The sequence below is a fragment of the Meleagris gallopavo genome, chromosome 28 (assembly GCF_000146605.3).
Source record: "Meleagris gallopavo isolate NT-WF06-2002-E0010 breed Aviagen turkey brand Nicholas breeding stock chromosome 28, Turkey_5.1, whole genome shotgun sequence".
In the NCBI taxonomy this organism is placed as follows: Eukaryota; Metazoa; Chordata; class Aves; order Galliformes; family Phasianidae; genus Meleagris; species Meleagris gallopavo.
The window spans coordinates 4402440-4408449 of record NC_015038.2 but is presented as its reverse complement, the minus strand read 5'-3'; positions in this window follow the sequence as shown (position 1 = coordinate 4408449).

The following is a 6010-nucleotide window of genomic DNA, read 5'->3' as shown; positions in this document are numbered from 1 at the left end:
TACAATACAAAAAGAACCATTATTTATTAAACTCTTTTGGAAACCTTTCGTGTTTTGCAATTCATTGACCAGCCGGACTCTTCAGAAGACATTCAGCCTTGTCATAATGCAGCCCTACAGCTCTGAGCTGTTCACAGGGCCACTGGACAATCTTTGTTCACCACTCTGCAGAAGTGCAGTGCTTTTGCAGCCTTTACGTGTATCCCTCTCTTCCACAACAGTTTCCATCACGTAACCTGTCAGCTTACTCAGACAAATAAGCTGAAATGTTTTGACCAGTTACCAAGAGGCTGAAAAAAAGTCTTTTCAAAACTTGCCTCTTGTTCTACTAATTATCCATAGAGGTATTAGTTTTATTAGTTGTATCAGTGAATTCCTGGTAGAAAACACTAATCTTCTCGATGCCAGATTTCTAAGCATGACTCGTAGTGCATTTTTTACAAATTGGCAAAATGTTTTCACTGCAAAAATGATCCATTCTCAGTTATTTTTGAATATTTGTCTGCATACGAGCAGAATCCAGATATATGTATTTTTTAATTAAAATGCTGTTCTACAGCTCATTGCTCATGAGCTATATTAGAGTGATGGGGTTATAAATGTAAACCTAAATATGTAAGTCAAAAATCTTCACGTAGCTGATAATTAAACTGTAGGAATGATCTCAAGGTGGTTTTTTGGCAGTGAGGCATTGACACAGGAGCAAATGTTTTCATGTGTAATAGAAAAAAAGATTTAAAAATACAAGTCTGTGTTTTAGCAAGGAGCCCCAAAACAAACCCTGTGCTCATCATTTCTGTGCTTTGGAGAACACTGATTTCGGGAAGCAGCAGTGGAGCCTGAGGTCCATGCTGGGTGTTGCAGTCATTGCTCAATGGATAAAGCTGTATTTTCTCTCTCACTGTTTCCTTTGGAAGAACAACTGCTATCCATTGTAGAAACTGTTTCAAAACAAACACCATTAGGGTTTTTAGCTTTGTTTCTTCCAAATCCTAGAGGGCACACTTTACTCGCACACTGTTCTTTCCGTGACGGAAAAAAGCAGCCCTAACATTTGCTTCCCCAGCTTCAACAGCAAAGGACAGCAAACCTTCAGAGAAAATGTACTGTTGTAAAATAGTGTCAGTGTGAGATATAAGGTGACAGTACAGAATCCATTCCAGATAACCACTGGTACTCCACTTTTCAGCCTCCTCTAGGCAGTGATTATGGTGTGGGACAGCGATATTCCAGTAAGAATGTTATGTCCTCTCCAGAACAGCATTTCTGCAATATTTGTGTGAATAACCAGTTATCTGAAAGGTCAGGGAGCGGGCAGGATCCTGACTGTCCTCAGTCCTCCAAATAATGACCTCCTGTTCTGTCGCGGGGGAGGCAATGAAAACTATGAAATACTTTGAGTGTGATCACATAGGCTCTGTCACAACAGCAGAATATGGTAAGCGTAGCAACTACCTGCCAGTCAGCACAGGAGGGATGGAAGAAGAAAGTGAAAAACACAGTATTTTGGAGCCAAGGAAAAAAAAAAAACAAAAACCAACAAAAATAATTGGAGCAGAGTCATGTCTGTGCACTTCTGTGACCTTAAAGCAACGGACAAAGGTCATAATTCTGATCTTTACCAGGAGTGACAGCATGACCAGGGAAAACTGTAGCCCTGAAACTGACCTTAAAGCAATCTTGGGAGCTAAAGGTCCTTCTGCTGCTAGCTGACTGTGCTACACCTTCAAGCCATTCTTGCCATTCAGCCTCTGGAATCTGGAGATCACCCGAGGGACTGAGGTAGGTGAGGGGTATTTTGGGTGCAGCTGTGTGCCCAACTTGATGATCTTTTAGAGCACCTGACCAGGCTGGGACAGGAAGTTGCCAAGCTGAGGTGGATTCAGCAGTAAGAGAAATTGATTGATGCTTGGAACCAGAAAGGGGTGACAGTGTTAGAAAGGTGCAACTGCAGACCCAAGGCATTGCCAATGTCACTAAAAAAAAGCAAAGGGTCTTTGAAATTGGAGGCTCTTTGCTGAGAGGCACTGAGGCACCCATCTGGATAACCTCTCTAGAGGGGTTTTTTGCTGCTGGGAGCCTGCAACCAGAACATCAAGAAGAGGATACCAGGTATGATAAAGCTGAACCACTACTATCCCTCCTGGCCTTTCAAGCTGGGTTGCACGAGGCTGTGACCAGGAAATTAAATATCAAAAAAGAGGTGAAGCCCCTTGGGAAGATGTTGAAGGGATTGGGAGTGCAGGTAGTGTTCCCAGTCCTCCCAGTTGGAGATTGGGATCTGGGCAGAAGGAGAACGGATCAGCTGGATGACTGGCTGTGTGGGTGGAGGCACGCCAAAGGCTATGGGTTCTGTGATCTAGGACACACCTTCATAAACCAGGAATGTTGATGTGGGATGGGACACAACTGACTAGGAGGACTAGGTAACAAGCTGGCTGGGCTCATCACCCGGGCTTTAAACTAGAGCTGCTGGGGGAAGGGGATGTACTGCTGAGTGACAGAGAAGAGCCAGGGAATGCTGTCACCTTAGGAAACAGCAAGGAAAAACATCAGATTTGTCCTGGAGGTTTGTGGAAGAGCTCCTCTAGGGAGGAAATGCATCCAAAAGCCCAGCTGAAGTGCCTCCATGATGCACAGAGCATGGGAAATAAGCAAGAGAAGTTAGAAAACGTGGTGCACTTGGAAAGTGCACTTATTGCTGCCACAGGAACATGGTGGGATGGTTCGCATAACTGGAATGCCACCATTGAGGGCTATAAGGTTTATAGAAGGGATAGGCAAGGTAGGATGGATGCGGGAGTTGCCCTCTATGTTAAAAAGTGGATAGACTGCAAGGAGTTCCCTCTGAGAAACAGGAACAGGTGGAGAGCCTATGGGTTAAGATAAGGGACTTAATGATCCTTAAGGTCCCTTCCAACCTAAGCCATGCTATGATTCTATGAAAAAGACACTACCTGTGTCCCCAGAGTGAGAGACAAAGAGCTGTCATTACAAGCTCTATGAGTTACTGTAACAAATCTGGACTTGATTAAAGTCACTACTGGTAAGCACTGAGCTAGTCATTATGGGGTGGTGAGAGGTGTATTTAGTCTTGTAGATATTGCTGTGATCTATTCTCTGCTTATCACTTCAGTTGATTTTGTGGTTCCAAGACTGCAACTAGGCTTCTGGTTCATCCTACATGATGGTGAACTGTTATTACTGACTTTTCTTGCTGTTCATAAAATAAGGGGTCCAAAAAAGAGTGAAAGAAAAGTGTGAAAGACTCCACACAGGAGTTAATAAATCTTTTTTATTGAATTCATGCCCAAAGCTGTCACCCAGCTACAGATGGGCTGAGAGAGACCTTTTGAACAATTGACGTGTACAGACCCTGTTAAAGTGGCTCCATACTTTTGGGATTCCAATATATAGAGGAAGGAATACAAAACTCATGTGACAGTTGCTAACAAATGCTACAGCAATTTTTCTACAGCACACCAGGATCAAATAATTGAATAATAAATAGAACAAAACACGGGAAAGCATTTTTAACACTGTTGCTGACATTCCAGAGGCTTAGCCTTCCAAATTGCAGTGGACCAAACAATATATCTTTCTTAAAGAGCTTCTGATTACATCAATGAAAGTATCTTTTGTGTCATGTGTCAGAGATGGGTGAACAGTCATGGAAAAGTCTTTAATGTCTAATCTCAAAGGTCTTTCATGATTCTATGGTGAGGGTATTTTAGCATTTTCCAAATCATACCAGCAATGCCTTCAAAGGGTGAATTAATGCTTCCAACACCTAACATGGGACTCATCCTTGCACCACCGCTGCTATTGCAGTTTAGCTTTGGTGGTGGTTTTTAGATTTTGTATTGACGTGTCTGAAATCCTGCTGCGTCTGCACTGCTGAGTTATGCCAACAGCCTGGAGTGCCAAGAGTCCATTCTAACCTTCAGTCTTGCAATCAGGTTATAATCCGTTGAGCCTTGCCCTGATTATTTTCATTTCAATTGCAGTATAGGCAGGAAGTTTTGACACTGACAGAGGAAGAGCCTGGTTATAAAACAGGAGCACACTTTCCCTATACAATTCCTTTCATCATGACACTGATGCATTATCTAATCCCTTATTCAAACATGATTAAGAGAAGCACTGTAGATGCCACACCCTTAGAATAATTTCTTCAGTAAGCAACATCTTTCAATGGAGCAATTAATACCATTGTCAGAGATCTTTCTTGTAGAGATTGGAATCACTGTGTATTGTATTTTTATTTTTCTCTGTCTTCTAGAGGAGTTTCACTGTCTTCTAGAAAAGTCACTTCTGGCAAGATCATAGAATCACAGGATGCCTTGGGTTGGAAGGGGCCCCAAGGATCATCAAGCTCCAACCCCCTGTCACAAGCAGGGCCACCAACCTCCCCATTTAATACAAGCCCAGGCTGCCCAGGCCTCCATCCAACCTTGAACACCTCCAGGGATGGATGGGGCATCCACAGCCTCTCTGGGCAGCTGTTCAGCACCTCACTGCTCTCACTATGAAGAATGTCCCCCTGACATCCAATTTAAACCTTCCCTCCTTGAGCTTAAAACCATTCCCCCCTGTCCTATCACTGTCTACCCTTGTTAAAAGCTGATTCACCAACATTATAAGAGTTGCAAGAGTCATTGGGCCTGACGTGTGATCTTAAATTCCAGCACTTTAAAGATTGTTCATTGACACTTCAACCAAGCTACTTTTCAAAAAGTAAAAAGAAACTAGTAGAAACTAAGGAACACTGAATGTTGTAGCCCAAGGTGGAGGAAACTATGGAAGAATATGGAAGAACCATTATACAGCAGTTTAATACTAAAGAAAACAATCCAGCAGAACACCTGAAAGCACATAGAGGAACTTGAAATTAAGAAAATACAAGACAGAATTATCCAGGTTCTAATCTGGCCTGGAGACAGTACTCACAGGTTTTAGACAGTATAGGAGTGTAACTACACGACCAAAATCTCATTGCAAAAATGGATGTTCCTTTGATTAGGTTGGTGTTGAAGAACAAAACAACTTCATAATTGTTTAAAACTGCCAACATTAGCTGCACATCCTTACTGATTGTGGCTTGGAATTCTGCATTCCTTCAGCCCAATAAGCTGATAGCTTTTGGTATTTCAAATAAATGAAGGTAAGGTTCACATGCAGCTGAGAACAGAAGACAACATCCTAATCATGGCAACAGCAAACAAGAAGGGGCTTTGTAGATATCTGCAGGTGTTCTCTATCTCTGCATGACAGACTGGTGACTAATGATGGAAGTCCAGTTCTCTCAACCTAGAAAGACAAATTCTCCTTCAAAGTGCATTCCCAAAGCTGAACACTGAAACCAAAACCAGCAAATTTGGTAAGGGCTATTGCTAGCCTGAAGTAAACAGCTTTTCAGATGTTTGAAGCAAGTTAATAGATGAGTTAAACTGAGAGCAATTAGGCACCATTTTCGTGTCTTCTAACATGTGTCTCTTGCCACCCGTCGTGCCAACTGCAGGAGTGTCACTGAGCTGTAAAAGCTAAGCAAGAAAACTGAAAATATACTGCTCCTGTTTTGCCATAAGACTGCTAGCTACTAGATGGCACAGAAACAGCTGCTAAATGGAACACTTTGCAAGGCTGATCCTTTTCACTTATCTTGCAGGCTTAAGATACGAAAGTGACCACATGATAAGTAACCAGTGGTTTACTCTCATTTTATTTTTTTAATGGGGCTGGAATTGAGCACAAATTCATACACAGATGGCATATACATCACTATAACAATGCTCTTCCAAAGAATATGCACGTTTCTGAAAAAGCCGTTTGTTGGTTGTTGTTTTGATTTGTTTCTTTTTTATTGGTCTGAAGAAATAAAGTAGCTATGAGGGTCAGAAATGTTTCTGGGCTGAGTCCAATTCCTTTCCTGACTTTTTTTCCCATGACATTCTACCCAGGGTTGTTCAAACTAGAAATCAGTAGTTCTGTGGTTTACTCATACCAAAAA